General features: G+C 57.4%; 1 protein-coding gene across 1 annotated transcript in view; it reads right to left on the reverse strand.

Moving 5' to 3' along the window:
• Positions 1-15,376, reverse strand: part of SDC3 (syndecan 3) — a 37,342-nt gene that overhangs the window by 9,078 nt on the left and 12,888 nt on the right. The gene's annotated exons all lie outside the window — the stretch shown is intronic.

Genomic DNA, 15,376 nt, shown 5'->3' on the forward strand with positions numbered 1-15,376 from the left:
TTTCCAAGGGTCTAGCTCACTAGGCCCAAGATTCCTCCCGGGGCCAAAACCTGGAAAGGCTGGGAGCTGGGCCTCTGGGTCTGTCTGACTGTCTCCCCACTCCTGCAACCCTGGGGTTGGGGCCATCGCTAAGGACCTCAAAGGCAGGAATTCATATCCCCAGAGAGGGTGTACTCCTTGGCCCTCCCCCAGCCACACCTTCAACCCTGGCTCCAGACAGCCCAGCCACAGTCCCTGCCTCCTGAGAGCTTTCAGGAGGTAGGTGAGACTGACTCTTGGCACTAGGATATGAAGGACATGGCTTTGGGTTTAAACAATTGAAATCAAGAGAGAAACGCGTCTCAGGCAGAGGGAACAGAATAAGCAAAGTCTCCAAGGTGGGAAAGTGCAGCCTGTACCCTTGGAACTGGCCCTGCCTGACCCCTAGACTCACCCAGCCTCCCTCCACACCCCCAGACACTGGACTCCAGCACCGCGGCCCCTTTCTGTTCCTGGAACACGCCTCTTTCACTCATGCTGTTCCCTCTGCCTAGAACTCTTTTCCTTCCCTCGTCCGCCAACTTGCTGGCTGACTCCCATTCTCATGTCACTTCTTTTGAGAAGCCCTCTCGCTTTGAGTTTTAAGAGTGTCCCACGCTCCTAATTCACAACATCCACCACTACTCATGGGCTGTGTTTGCCTGGGTGTGTATTCGTTCAATGGCTGTGACCACCCCCAGCGAAGGCAGGACAGTGTCTGGCATCTAGCAAGGTGCCTGGCACCTAGTAGCTATTCAGGAAATATCTTTTGGAGGTGGAGCTGGAGATGGAAGACGTGAATAATCGCAGGGCAGGGGTGGGGCAGGGGCAGGCTGGAGCTGAGGGTGGGGAGGTCGGCTGGGGCCCCATCACAGAAGAATTTCAGTGTCTGGGGATGACTTCCTCTTGGAAATTGGTCATTTTTCATCCTGACTGCACATGAGAATGTCACGAAAGCTGAACCCAGTGGTTCCGTAGGTCTGAGCATCTGCCGTGTCTGAGTGGCAGTGGGGAGCCCTGGGAGGTGTGTGAGCACAAGGGGGGCTGGATCAGCACTGCATTGTGGGCTCAGCCCCTCACACCCCTCACACTGACGGGCCCCCCCGCTGGAGGTCGCATGGAGCCAGAGAGAGGATCTCAATCCTGGCTTCCCACCACCAGCCTCAGCCACCTGCTCCAAAGCCCTACCCAGCCCAGCCAGGGCAGGGAGCCAGGAGATGCCCCCCTCACCGAACACACACACAGTCTCGAAGTAATGAATTAATCAGTATTTACTTTCTACCAGTGAGTCATAGAGTGGAACAATTAGTGTAATTGCCCCCGTGACGAATCGCTGGGGCTTCCTCCTTTTTAGACATTCCAGGCGCACAGAGCAGCCAAGGTCCAGCTTTCCGCAGCTCCCGTCTCTGCCCCGGGGGACAAATCCCCAGGACACCGGTTGCGGAGGCTAGCTGGGTAGGAGCTTTCTACCCTCCACACCCTCGGCTAGGCACGCTGGAGTCCCTTGGGGACTTTCTGCTTCTGTCCCCTCCAGTTCCCTGGCAAGCAGCCTGAAGTCCCAGCAGAATGGGGACTGAGCAGGGAGGGACCAGGGCTCAGGCTCCTGCTTCCAGGCAGGCCTTCAGCTGGGAGGAGGGATTCTAAGAGATATTCTAAGGGATTCTAGTCCCTGGGACCCCCAAACTGGGGTAAACGCAGGTGCCAAAACAGGGAGTCCTCAAGATCCTTCAGTGACCAGTGCCATGAACCAGCACCTGATTCCCTGTTCCCAGAAAGGCCTGCACAGATCCAAAGACCTTTCCCAAAGCCAGACAGACCTTTGAAAGACACACCCAGGGACGCAGAGAGAACGTGCACAGCCACACCGTGACACACACTCACCTAAAGGCAGCCATACAGAGGCACGGGGGGTTGGCGTGCCTTCGGGTACAAAGAGGCGTGTGCATGGGAGGGGAGGGGGCTGCCGTGCAGCTTGGAGGCTCAGCGACAAGCACCGAGCCTCCTGTGAATCCACCAGCCTCCACTCAGGTAGCTCTCACCTAGATACTATTCATCCCTAGCTCAGTAGCCATCGACATGACAACCGTTACCATGACAACCATCTTCTCCATGCTAAGGCCCAGGAACTGCAGCTCCCCACAGAGATGGGGGTGCAGGAAAGGGGGAGATCATGGAGGAACAGAGAGGATGACAGGGAGGGGAAGGCGGAGCCAGGGACGGAAAGGCAGAGGACAGAGCGAGGCTGGGGGCAGTGGGCTGGGCAGGGGGTGGGGGGGTAGGGTGAGAAGGAGAGAGGCCGGAGTGGGAGGCGGAGGGAGAGATTCTCTCACATCTTAATTTAGCCTCATGCTGATCAGACAAAGCTGGGGAAGGGGCCACCTCAGTGACTTTCCAAACCTGCATTCAAGAGAACATTCTTTCTGAGCAAGTAGAGCCGTAAGCAGTCCCCAGATGGGGTGGCCCGGCCGGGGAGGGTGCCAATAACCCAGCCACCCCTGAGCTCACCCAGGGAAGCTCAGCAGAAACTTAGTGTGGGGACACCTGGGACCCACAGGGGTGGGGGCAGGGGCTCAGTAGGGCCCTCACAGGAATGCTATGGGGGTGCTGGCAGCTCCCAGGGGGACAGAGAGGAAAGAGGAGGAGGTGGGGCACAAAGTGCCTGAGGAGGGTGTAACAGCCTTTGACCCCCAAATGACCCCTGCATTTGCATAATCCATGCATAATGAGCATAATTATCCATGCCATTCCCTTAAAAGGGAACTGAATCCAAAAGCCCCAGGACCCACACAGCGCCCCCTCCAGGCAGACGCACACCCTCCTGTGCCTGCTATCCACACCCCAACACACACACACACACACACACACAGTACAATGGACAGACAGCACAGCACAACATCCTCACACACACACTCCCACTGCACACACCAGCACACACCAACACACACACACACTGCACACACCAGCACCTCTCCTCACCTGACACACCCCAGGATTCCCCACACACACTCAGCAAAGTCTCATGATCACACGCATCACACACTCACCTCACCTGAGGCCCACACCACCCACCCCCATGTGCACGTATGTTCCTCTAAACCACACCTTGATCACACTCGTAGCCCCTGAGGTGCACCCCAACTCTGCCAAAACCTTACAACGCAGATATGACGTTTACTCATGCTCATACCCCCCCGCAGCCCCCCACACCGTGAGCACCCACTGCAGAAGCACCCAGCCTGCCACCGCTGATCCCGGGAGCAGGCACCCAGCAGAGACCCACCCCCCCAAGCAACTGGTGAAGGTCTGAGCCTTGGGACACCAGGGGGGTTGCTGAGGGCTGCCAGGGGGCTCCAGAGACCTCTGCCCACCCTGCAGAGGGCCTGCCCCAGGCCAGGCGCTGGCAGCACCTTACCTGCACTGCCTCCTTTAATCGTCACCCCCAGGGCTTTATCGCCCCCACCCACAGACTCAGACACAGAGGCTGGGGTTTAGAATTGAAACGTGAGCCGGGTCCCCAGTCTCTGGAACTCCAGGCTTCCCCCAGACCCACCAGAGTTCGTACACCTGTCAGCCACGGCCGCCATAGCCATCCACACCCACCCAGTGTCTGCACACGCCCCTGTACACACACCCCAGCACACACACACTGCAGCACGCACGCCCCAGCACACATGCCCCAGCACCAGCAAACACACGTGTGCTCCCAAACACCCACTCCCGCTCCCCACGTGTGCAGCCTACGTGTCTCTCCCTGAATAGGCACCCATCCCAGCAGACGTACCTGCACTCTCACCCGCCCACCCACACCAGCTCCTACACGCACACACACACACAAATGCACACTTTCCCTCCCAGGCACACACAAGTGCACACACAACACTGGAGTGAGACATGGCACCCTTCCCAATGACGACACCCCCTGCCATGTTTCCCCGAAGCCCCCTTGTCACCACCCTGTGTTGAGCTGACCCACAGCCTGGCCCCGCAGAGGCACCTCAGGCTCCCAGCCCAGAAGGGACCAGGCCCAGCAGCCTGCAGAGCCCCCTCACTTGCCACCCACCCCCAGCAGACCCTCCCCATTCGGTTTCAGAGCCACTGGGGAGTCTGCCTGGCTCCCACCCTGGAGCGCCCTGCCACGGCCGGGGGTGGTGAGGGACACACATGGATGTCAGGTAAGTTTCCTCACTCCTGTCCCACCCTCTCGTCACTTCCTCGGAGTGCAGGGACCTGCTCAGGAAAGCCAGTTCCTCCCTCCCGTCTCCACCCATCACTCAAGGCGCAGGTCTCTCCTGCCCACCGACCATGAGCCTTCCCAGAGAAACGGGACAGCACAGAGACGGAGCCAGAATGAACCAGCATCTCCCTTCACTACCCACAAGCCACTTAGTTTTCTCAGTTTTCTCATCTGCAAAATGGGGATGGTGACAAGACTGCGTAGCTCATGCAGGTAGCAGATAGAGCACAGGACCCTACACCAAGCGAGCGCTGAATAAATAAATGTGGCCATGATCACTGTTACCTTTGTCTATATTTCTGTTATGACTTCAAAGACTGTATCTCATTTAAGCCTCAACCTCCTCCGGAGGGAAGCAGTGCTGGGATGACTACACCCATGCTGTACATGAGACTATTAATGCCCAGAGAGGTTAAGTGGCATTGCCAAGCCCACACAGCAGGGGAGGGTGCAGAGAAAGGAAAAAAAGAGAGAGGCTGAGTGAGGAGGAGAGGGCGAGTTACAGAAACAGACAGACACATAAATTAGGTCAGCTGGCTGGGGGCCAGCAGCCCGCAGCCCCGCACCCCTGCGCGGCGCTAATCATGTTGCAAAAGCTAAGAATAAAATCAAGTGTAATTAGTTCTGCCCGAGCTCCCTTCCCCTAATTAGCCAGGCTCTGGCTTTGCTCTCCCGGTGACTAGAGAGGCAATGTGAGCAAGGGCCGGGAGTCCAGCCCTAGGTTCAGACAGTCTTGGGTTCAAATCCAGCTCTGCTTACTTGCCGGGTGACTTTGGGCAAGTCACTTAACCTCTGTTTGGTTAAATGAGGACGATAATAATGCTCGCTTCATAGAGCAGTTGTGGAGTCAAGCGCAATAATGCACTGAAAGTGCTCATGCTGCCCGGCACACAGTCGGTGCTCAATAATCATTCGTTGGTATCCCCATGGCACGTTTCCCACCTCAGGCTTCAACTTTAAGGGTAAACTAGGCCAGAGAGATCACTGGGCTCCACTCCCCCCTCCTGCAGATGTGGACATTGAGGCACAGAGAGGGGAAACCTTGGTTATCCCCCCCTGGGAAGAGGGGCAAGGGGTGATTAGCCTGCCAAGCAGCACTCAGAGAGGGCAAGTGATTTGCCTGAAGACACACAGCGACATAACGATGAGCCCCTGGAAGCAGGGTTAGTAAAGGAGGGGGTCTCAGCAGGGCCCTCTGGATCCCTGCAGGCTCCGTCCCCAAAAGGCCCTCAGTCCTGTGAGAACACAGTGCCCCTCACGCTCACCAGCTCCACCCCGGAGACCCAGAGCATCACCGCAGGAATGTGGGCCGGGGCCAGGCTCTGGGCAGCAGGACAGCCAGGGGGCTAAACAATGGAGAGCCTGGGCCAGGAGGGGGATGCCGCAGTACACTCCCCCATCATCCACAGCTGCCCTGGCTGGGGACCCAGCACCCCCCCTCATTCACCTGTTGCTAGAGATGGGGGGCGTGAGGACTGCACCTGCTGGGAAAGGGGCCACAGAGCCCAGTCCCCCAAGAGCAGAGGGCCTGGGGGAGGAGCAGAATGAGGAGGGACAGAGAAGGCCCGGGCTGAACTCAACAGCCCCCACCAAAAATCGGCAAAGCGCAGACACACACCCTCCCACTTGCCCACACTCCTGCACTCACGCCCTCTCACCACCCTATCCCTACCTCCCTCCTTCACCCACAAGGGCAGCTCAGAGGGCAGCAAACACCCCTTGGGGCACATCCCACCCCAGCCAACTTCTCTGCATGGGAATCCTGGCAGCAGAGGCCTCCCTACCCCAGGCCTGTGTTTCCCCACCACCTCCAGCCCTGTGCTTCTGTCATCCTCCCGGACCCCTGCCTCACTGTGGCACCTCGCCATGCACGCCCCCACCCCAGGACAGCAGGAAGCATCTCTGGCTCAGGAGGCCACAGCTCCAAGACCAAGGGCAAATCCTCTTCCTGCTCTTGTGCATTTCCTCAGCCCCACTTATAAAACGAAGTCAGGCTTCGTGATCTAAGGCCCTTTCAGATTCTCACACTCTGGGCTTCCAAGAATTCAGCCCTCAGGTCAAGGAGAGCCAGGGCAGTATCATTCATAAAAACGGAAAAGTGCAAGTAACCTACGTACCCAACAGCAGGGGACTAGTTAAATAAGTGAGTGCACAACCGTCACATGGAACATCACGCAGTGATCAACAACTGAGTTTTCACAAATCCACACTGTCTAATTAGGTTATTAAAAGGACTAAATGCATCATAGAAGGCTTTTTACTGGTTTCAAAGAATATTTAAGGATATGGGAAAATGCACATGTTGACTGTCAGGAGGGAATACAGCGCGGGCTGTCGACAGGAGCGTGCGGACGGTTCTGTCCCAATACCTACGTGACATCGGGCAGACTTATAACTTCTCGGCCTGCGCTTTAACTGGCAAGAACGCCCACCTCCCAAGGCTCGCTGGAGGGGGCTGGGCGTGCCTGCCCCTTAACGAATTGCTCAGTAAATGCTGGCTATTAATTCTAGTATCATCATTAAGTTTAAAAAATAGGTTACAAAAAGTATGCAGAACTTGATCCTGTTTTAATGAACTCACCACCAAAGTGCATTTCTAAACACTGAATTATACTAAAGGTTCCCAGAGGCTCTCTCTGGGCGGTGGGATCACAGACTGCCTTAATTTCTTCTCGGGACCTTTCTGTGTTTTCCAAATTTTCTACAATAAACTTATGGCACTTTTACTGTTAAAAAGAGCACATTCTTCCTGAGGCCCCATCCGTGGCATTCTCCAGCCTGCGAAACGCCTGGGCCAGGGCCCCTTCGTTCTGCAGAGACTGTTCGTGAGGAACCTTCCAAGGAAGGGGGGAGGTGGCACGGGGTGCTGGGGGGGCAGAAAGGAAATGAACACAAAAGCCTCTGAGGGGGCGAGCAGGGTCCCGTGGCCCAGCGAGCCTCCCTGCAGACGGGCTGGCGGGGCAGGCCCTGGCTCCCTCCCCTGGCATCAGCCTGCTGGGCAGCCACGTGGACCCGCAACACCCAGACACCCACCCGCCGCCTTCTCCCACCAGCCCAGCTCCTGGCCCGCCGGCTGGCCACCCTCTCCCCTGCGCCTGGATGGAGGCGGACGGCCCAGCCCTGGGAAAGCCAGGCCCCTTCCTCAACCCGACCCAGGGCTGGGACGCCTCAGTCACTGCCCCATCAGTCCCAGCCACCTGCCCTGTCGCGTCACTCTCTCGGCCACCCCGACTCACACTGCTCATTGATTCCTGTTCCGAGGCTGAGAGCAGGACCACCCACCGAGGCCTTGTTTCCAGACCCAGCAGCCCCCCAGCTCCCAGCTGCCCACCCCCCCACACTCCTCCCACACGAAACCATTTCTGGCTCTGGGAACACGGCTCCGCAAGCCTGCTCCTGTGGCTGGAAAACCTTTCCCCGCCCTCTGCCTGGCCAGCACCCCCTCGACTGGTTGATCGGTACAACCAATACTCATTAAGTACCTACTGTGTGCCAAGCTCCATTCTACGCATGAGCTACGTCCTCATGAAGCTCCGTGGGCTCACACAATGCCTCCCTTGTGAGCCTGCGTGAATGTCACATACACACGCCAACCACTTCCCTGGTCCAAATTAGGAAGTCCTTTCTTGGGGACTCTGTACCTCCACTGTGCTGTCATTTATCGAGGGGGTGCCCCACCAACCATGCTCCCATTACGCCAGTGGGCCCCTTCCACCAGATGTCATTGAACCCACTTGGCCACCTGGGAGGCAGATATTAACTGTCCCCATTCACAGATCAGACTGAGGCTGTTAAGCCGCCAGTGGGGGCCCAGCAGGATTTTAACTCTGGCCTGACTCTAAATCCTGTGCTCAGTGAACTCCTGAACCCTGAGGATGCACGCAGGAATCCCAGTCTGAGATACGACACTCGTTCCAAGGGGTGTTTTTCTGGAGGAGGCTGGGGCCATGCTGTCCCTGACCATGAATGACAGTTACGACTCCCACAGAGGGAGCACCCTCCGTGTGCCAGGCTCTTTATATGCACACTGCCTCTTTTCTCTTCACAAATATCTTACTGTAAGGGATTATCATGAGCAAGCCGAAGTTCAGAGAGGTGAAGAAACTGGCCCAAAGTCACACAGCAACATGGCCAGGATTTGAACCCAGGATTAGCTGAACCCCAAGGACTATGCTCTTTGTACCATAGAGCACACCTACTGCCAGCTCTTATCAGTCTCCCCCAACAAAAGGCTCCTAAAGGGCATAGAGGGGTCGGAGACCACCCCCCAGCCCACCCTGATGCGGCGCCCTGCACAGAGACAGACAGATTGACTGAATGTATGGGAATGTGCAGAAATGGAAGACAAGGCACACTCGTATGACAGGTGGCCCAGCTCAGGTGAGCCGCCCCACTCGCCACCTCAACGGCTCACCAGCAGGTGCCTGTGGGATCCAGTCTCCCGGCTCCATGACTATCTTTGCCAACAAATGCAGCAAGGGCCACCCATCCCTGGGGCCCAAAAGCCTCCAAGGAACAGCCCAGTGTGGAGTTAAATGTTCCAGCCCTGACTCCCCACTTCCAAACTGGGTACCTGGTCAAGTCTCTTCACCTCACTGGGCCTCACTTTGCCCTCCTGAGAAATGGGAGTAATGAGCCCCAACACATGGAGACACCGGCTGCTACGCGCCTAGCAGTGAACAGGCAGGCACAGTAGGTGGTCAGTAGGTGCTGGGATGTGACACTGTGCCCCTACTCAAAGCTCACCTCCCCGACCACCTAATCCACCCAGATGACCTCTCCACCTCCCCTGCTAGTCTGTCAACACTGGGCTGGTCCTCATAGCTCACCGCTGCCTGAAATTAGCTTGTCTGTTGGTTTCCTGGTTTAACGGGATGTCTGTGTTGCCCTCCAACCACTCCTGGGGTCGGTGACTGTCTGTGTGGTCGCTTCTCCATCTACAGGGCCCGGGACATTTCTGCACACAGTCAGCCTCCATCAATATTTGTTCAGGGAATATTGTGGGTTGGGTCACCCCCTGCAGACCCACACCACCTACCTCTTGCCCCAGTCACTATGGGATCCTGGGCCAGGCCCTGCTCTTCTCCGGGCCTCAGTTTCCCTGTGCGTAAAACCAAGGGGGTGGACAAATGTTCTCTCTGGCCCTTCCAAAATCCAGCCAGGAGGATTCCAAGTGAGCTGGGAGGGGGGAAGAGAAACTGAGACTGATCCTAGCATATTTTGTCATAAAATGTTTATGCAAATCATATGCAAAAACATGCAGAGCAGCAGCCTCCCAGTGCAGCCTGCGATTTCGGCCATTTCTCCACCAGTCCTGGGCTGGGAGAAAGGCAGCACTCGCTGAGCACCCACTGAGCGCCAGGCCCCCGCTGACATTACTTCATCTCAGGAGCCAGGTTAAATGGGCCTCCTGACTGCACGGGCTCAGAAAGGCCAGGCGACTTGCTAGAGGCCAGTGTGCTCAGCTAGAGGCAGATCAGAGCTCAGGACTGGGCCAGGGAGGGGAGCCTGGGGGTGGGAAGGGGCTGGGGGAGCAGAGAGAGGCCCCAAGGGCAGAGGGATGCTCAGCCTGATCTTGGGGCCACCTGGAGCCAGGGGAGGGGGCTCCAGTGACCTCACCAGCCCTCGGGCTCTGCTGGGCTGACCTGGCCTCCCCCAGGGAACTGAATATACCCTGCTAGAGGCAGGCCCCACCCTTGCAGCTGCCCCAGAAGACTGCAAGTCTCTGACACCCTCCCCAAAGCCCACCCCGGCATACACCCTAAGGACACACAGCACACACTCACATAACTGAAATGTCCCTATTTGTACGTGCACGCGTGTGTCCAGGCCCAGCCTCCCAAGACTCTGGGCTGTGGTTTCCCGCACCCTCCTGTGTGCTGGGTTATTTATAACCAGCATAAACTCACACCCAGTGGAGATGCGACTCCCCACCCCCAGCCTGGAACTGTCCCACGGGCTCCTGGGCTGCTGCACTTCAAGGGGCAGAACAAGTCAGACTCTGAAGGTCTGAGCCACGGTGGCCTTAGGGGTCACCACCGCTAGTGCCCAGATGGAAACTGAGGCATGGAGCAAGAAGTCAGACAAAAAGACCAGAGGAAGGGCTGGCAGAGCCCGCAGAGTCCTCCCCAGGGCCATACATGCCCTAGGATCTGTGTGGGACTCAGGTGGGGCTGGGAAAGGGAGGGGGCAGATGGACGTCCAAGCCCTCAGCCTCATCTCCAGAGTCCTGGGAGACAGGCAGGGCCTTGCAATGAGCAGGAACTCTGAAGCTAGACTACTCGGTTCCAAATCCCAGCACTGGCCTGCAGCAGCTGTGCAACTCTGGGCAAGTAAGTCTACCTCTCTGAGCCTCAGTTTATTTACCTATTAAGTGGGCATAATAATAGCACTGACCAAAAAGCATTGGGAGGATTAAATGAGATGATCCAAACAAGGCTCTGTGCCCACAGCCTGACCCAGGGCAAGCTGCCTGGCCTGGGCTTCCGTCACCCCGCCTGCAAGTGGGACAGTGATATGGCCCAGGGGGTCGTGAGGACTGAAGCACCAGCCCTCACACACAGTAGGTGGTCAGCACGCACAGACGCCATCCTCCCTTCCTCCACTCCCGGGCCCCGTGGCTCCTGACCACCCCGGCTCCTCGCCTTGACAATCTGCATGTCCCACCGCCCAGCACCTCCTCTGTGCCAGGCCCCGCGGGGATTTTTATAGACATTGTGCTGTTGAATCTTCCAAGATCCCTCTTCAAGGGACAGGCTCTCTCTCCAGTTTTGCAGCGAGCACCCTGGCTTGTTGAATGCAGATGTTCTATAAATACCTGGGTGAGGAATGGATGCAAGAATGAATGTGATCGAGACGGCAGATAACAACAAGCGCTGGCGAGCATGTGGGGGAACCGGGCCCGCACATGCCACCGGTGGGACCGCGGAACAGCACAGTCGCTGCAGAAAACAGGCTGCGTGCGGTTCCCGGAAACGTTAAACAGAGTCACCGTGTGACTGACTCAGTGATTCTACTCCTGGGGTATACATTCAAGAAAACGTATGCCCACATACAAAAAAATATATAGCAGCACTCTTCATAACAGCCAAAAGGTAAAACCACTCAAATGCCCATCAACCGACGAATGGATACGTGAAAGGCGGTATGTCCATACAATGGAATATTACTCAGCGGAAAGAGTAACGAAGTCCCGATAAACACTACAGTGTGGGTGGACCTTGCAAATATGTTAAGTGGAAGAAACTGGTCACAGAGGACCACACATGGCGCGATCACATTTATATAACACATCCAGAATGGGCAAATCCATAGAGACAGAGGGTAGATGAGTGTTTGCCTAGGACTGGGGAGTTAGGGAGAAACACGGAGTGACTGCTAAGGGGTGTGGGGTTTCTTTTGGGGGTGATAAAAATGTTCTGAAATTGGTGATGGCTGCACAACTATGTAAAGATACTAAAAAACCACTGAGTTAAACGCTTTCAATTGGTGAATTGCATCATATGTGAGCTATATCTCAATGAAGCTATTGTTTTTTTTAAAAAAAAAAAAAGATGAATGTGAGACTGAGGCTCAGAGAGGGTGAGAAACTTGCCCAGGGTCACACAGCAGAGCCCAGACTCAAATTCAGGTCCTCCAGAGAAGCCCAGTGTTCCGTATCCTGACAATACCCTCATCTTGTCCCTGCTCACCTCCTCTCGAATTTGAGCATCGTCCAACCAAGCCCCAGGTGAAGCCTCCGCAGCCCCCACCTCTGGACAGGCAAACATTTACTCTGCAGACCACAAGTGGGAGAGGCCCAGCTCAGCAACCGCCTCTTTTGCGCTCGTCAAAGGCCACTCTGTCAGGTGGGGCCTTTGGAAGGGGGACAGGCTCAGTGCAGAGTCCTGAGACGGACCCGAGGGAAGGGAGGTGACTCCAGACCCAGGCTGGCTGCCACCTCCACCCCCACACCTCAGGTTTCTAGCTGCCACCCTCAGCAGTTCTGGGAAGCCCCACCCAGCCCTCTGTCCATGTGGCTGGCCCCCGGCTGCCCTCAGAAAGAGGCATGAGGATAGGGCCGTGCCAGGGAAGGGGGCAGAAGTGTGTCATGGCCCCGGTGGTGAGGCGCATTTGAATCTGAAGGCCAGTCCTTCTGTCCTCTGCTCCCTGTGGCTATCTGGGGCGGCCTTGAGGACAGACATCCCTGTACCACCTCCAGGGCCACCCCTCAGCCCGCCCCACCTCCACCTGGCTCCCAGGCACCGACCTCCACCCAGGGCAGCTGGCAGCCGCCAGGCCCCAGCAGTCTTCACAGAGCAGAGGCCAGGCCTGTCTGTCCCGAGGGCTGGGCCTGGGCTCGGGCTGTCAGGCCTTTGTCTGGCAGTTCAGTGGCCCCGGCCCCCACCCCTACCTGGCTGGACTCAGGTATGAAGCCTGAAGCCCCTTAGCCTGTCTCCAGTCCGGCCCCGTTGGCTTCCCCCTCCCTGGCCCCCGTCCCCCATCTGGCCATGAGGAAGGGAAGAGGCGACCTCACAGAGCCTGACAGCTCAGACTGCCGGGCAGGGGCCACAAACGACTCCACAAGGACCCCCGCCCAGCAGCCCCAGTGATGGGGTGGAGGGAGCCAGGGAAAAGCCCAGTGCTCCAGTCCCTCTCCCCGCATCCTCCCCCAGCCTCCTGTGGGTCCAGTGCGACCCATGAGTCCCGACCCATGAGTCCCGCCAGCCCCTCCTCGGCCTGAAGGCAGCTCAGATGGAGCCCAAACACCTGCCAGGGCGTGAGGCCTCTATGTGCCCTGCCCCACCCGCCCTGCAGCCCGGGGACCAGGCCTGCCCACCACTCCTCATGTGTCAATTGAACATGGCTTCCCTCACCCAAGACTCCCTCGGGTCTCAGCTGCCCCAGGCTGCGCACCAGGAATCCCTCCCTGAGCCTCCTGGGGCAGGGTCAAAAGCCACAGCTTCTGCCACTGGGGCCCCAATCAGACCCCCCAAAGAACTCCTCCCCTGGAGCTCACCAGGGCAAGCCTGGCCCTGGGGGCCTGGCTGCCCACCAGCCCCAGCCTCCTAGGGAACGAATGAATGAATGAATGAGTCCCAAGTGGTCTAGCCCAGGAACCAAAGCTCTGTAGCGGACAGTGCTTGCGGGGGAAGGACCTGCACTGGAAACCACGGGCTCAAACGTGGACACAGGGCAGGGAAGGGGCTGTGGCCGGAACACAGTCCTATTCCCCAAACCCCAGGACGAGGACATGGGTGGTGACTGCCACCTCTGTGGCAACAGAGAGTTCTCATTACCCCTCCTGCCCACCCTGCTGCCCACTACTAGTCAGCAGCTTGTGGGCACCGCCGTGTGCTGGACCCTGGGCCAAGGAAGCCCAAATCCTTGCAGAACCCCGCCGCACGGGGCTTACAGCCACCACCTATCGTGGCCATCCCCTCGGGGACACATCCATCTAATCATGGAAGGGAGGGAGGGAGGGAGGGGCTGGGGAAGGGGCGCACAATCTCAGTGCACCCCCACAGCGCCCTGGGCAGTGCAGGATGTTACTCCCTCCCACAGCGTGCCAGGGACGGGTCTCACCTCTGAGCCCTGGTCACACTGACCCCTCCCCCCAGGAGCACCCTGAACTACACCTCATGACAGAACAGCCTTTGTCAACAGCAGCACTGTTAGCATCTGGGCGGGACAATTTCCCACCAGTGGGGATGTCCTGGACCCTGCAACCTTTGGCAGCCCTGACCCCCACCCGGTAAATGCCAGCCGCTCCCCCATTACTGTGAGAACCCAAAACGTCCCCATGCATTTCCCCAGGAGCTGGCACCTTCACTGCCCAGCCCAGGCCTTGCCTCCTCATGGAAGCTCCCCCGTCCTGCATTGGTCCCTGGGCACCACCCCTCCTCCCTGCTCAGGGCCCCAAATTCAGCATCTCCTGGTTGGGCATCATTTTCCCATTTAGTCAGAAATGCTCTGTCCAGAAACAGGGTTCCCCAGAAACCAGCATCCCCCAATGCTTCGGTGCTGAAGATTCTGATTCAGGGGTCCCCATCAGGCAGGTGGTTAAATGAAGGGATCTGCCTCTCTGACCCAGCTGTCACTTTCCTCAGGGACACACAGCCACACCCTCTCCCCTCCCCCCTCCCTAGCACGTTTGCACCGGGATTTGGTAAACTACATATAACTGAATCTCTGGAGGGACCCAAGGTTGGATTTTTTTTTTTTTTTTTGGGTGGAGAAGTGTCCGTGGAGGTCAGGCAAAAGACAAAGCTCTGAGGCCCTCTGCCCTCTGCCCAGCCCCCAACCCCGCCTTAATCACCTCTAGCGAGGCCAGATGACCAGCTGCCCTTCCGGCCTGGGCTCCTAGACCCTGGGATTAAGAGCTGGGATTAAGGACAGACACATTCCTGGTACTCAGAGCCCCAGCAGCGTGTGTGTGTGTGTGTGTGTGTGTGTGTGGCTACATGTGTGTGTACACAGACATGTATATACACACATCCAAGCACATTTGGGGGGGGGTTCTGGGCATGTATCTAGGCACATCCAGGTGTGTACACCTGGGTTGTGCAGGCTGGGCTTGGATGCCTGTGTGGCTCTTGGTGTGTTCGTGTGAGCATGCAAAGGAGTGGTGGAACATGTGCGCACGGGGGACTGTGTCTCTGTGTCTCTGAGTTGTATGCACAGGACAAGGGCGTGTGTGTGCCATCACGTACACAAATGGGTCTGTACATGGGCACATTTCCAGGTGTGCATCTGACCCTCCCCAGGTAGGGACAGTGTCTCCCAACTTCCTCTACCATCTCCCAGGAGCTGCTAATACCCACAGCCTCCCACCATGCTGCAGCTGAGAAAGGGAGAGGGACAGCAGTTGAGGGACTCCCGATTCCCCCCGCACAGGCCACAAACACTCTTTCCTACCCAGACACCAGGGCCCCCATGCACCAGATGCACCGATACACAGATACGCAGCAACACACCCTCACACATGTGCATGCACTCACAAACCCAGCCCTCGCCTGCACAGATATACAGACACACAATAACACACCCTCACACATGTGCATGCACTCACAAACCCAGCCCCTCACCCTCACAGATATACAGACACACAATAACACACCCTCACACATGTGCCTGCACACACAA

The sequence above is a fragment of the Eulemur rufifrons genome, chromosome 8 (assembly GCF_041146395.1).
Source record: "Eulemur rufifrons isolate Redbay chromosome 8, OSU_ERuf_1, whole genome shotgun sequence".
Classification (NCBI taxonomy): Eukaryota; Metazoa; Chordata; class Mammalia; order Primates; family Lemuridae; genus Eulemur; species Eulemur rufifrons.